At 33.2% G+C, this 820-nt stretch overlaps 1 protein-coding gene across 1 annotated transcript in view; it reads left to right on the top strand.

Moving 5' to 3' along the window:
- The window catches only part of LOC119591519 (sodium channel protein para-like), a gene marked incomplete in the record, with an annotated part of 263,120 nt that overhangs the window by 170,928 nt on the left and 91,372 nt on the right, over nt 1–820 (top strand).

Genomic DNA, 820 nt, shown 5'->3' with positions numbered 1-820 from the left:
ACTCTGTCCTCTCCTCCTGGCCTCTGCAAATTCGCCATCTTTGCACCGGAACGTCCCCACTCAACGTTTCACTTTTAGAAACTAAAGAAATTAAAACCATGTGGTAAAGTTGTCTTCAAACATATTATAAAGCCTTTCATTTGATCTATTCATTCTCACGTTGGTTTATAAAATCAATAATACGCATGTTTGTGATGTATAAATACCCCATCAGAAGCGATCAGAACAATCGTCGTTCTAAGAACTACTCTTGAATTCCCTTGACGATGCTCGAGGGATGATGCGTTTTTGTTTTTCTGTGTTTTTTTTTTGCCGTTTCGTCTTTACGTGTATACGTGCATTTATTCCATAATATCTATCTTTTAATTCCTATTCCCTTTGTCTTTACTCTTTCTTTTTAGTGTTTTTTTATAGTCGTTTTCCAAGTCTTTGTCGTAGATAAGAGGATAAGTCATGATCACACTGCTTGTGGTGAAAAAAATAATAATTTCGTGCGTTTATAACGCGGGTGATTTTATTTCTGATTTTTCATTTTAGAGTGATTATTCTATCGGCTTCTATTTCTCTTATTTATTTCGTTATTCACTTAATGATTTGTTCGTTTATTATTTTCCATATTCAATCATTCACATTTTTTTTATATAGTGTGTAATTTCACCCGTGGTCGCTTTTAGATGATTATTTATGAATAAATAAATGAGAATCTATAATTAGATGACACAGCTGACGAATTAGGATAAAATAGATGCACATTTATTAATCAAAATGGCTTCCACTGAATAAAAAACGGATAATGATTAATCGTACCCGGTCTGGGAGG

The sequence above is a fragment of the Penaeus monodon genome, chromosome 28 (genome assembly GCF_015228065.2).
Source record: "Penaeus monodon isolate SGIC_2016 chromosome 28, NSTDA_Pmon_1, whole genome shotgun sequence".
Lineage (NCBI taxonomy): Eukaryota > Metazoa > Arthropoda > Malacostraca > Decapoda > Penaeidae > Penaeus > Penaeus monodon.
The sequence above is the reverse complement of the archived record's forward strand: the minus strand, read 5'-3'. Positions and strand labels throughout refer to the sequence as shown.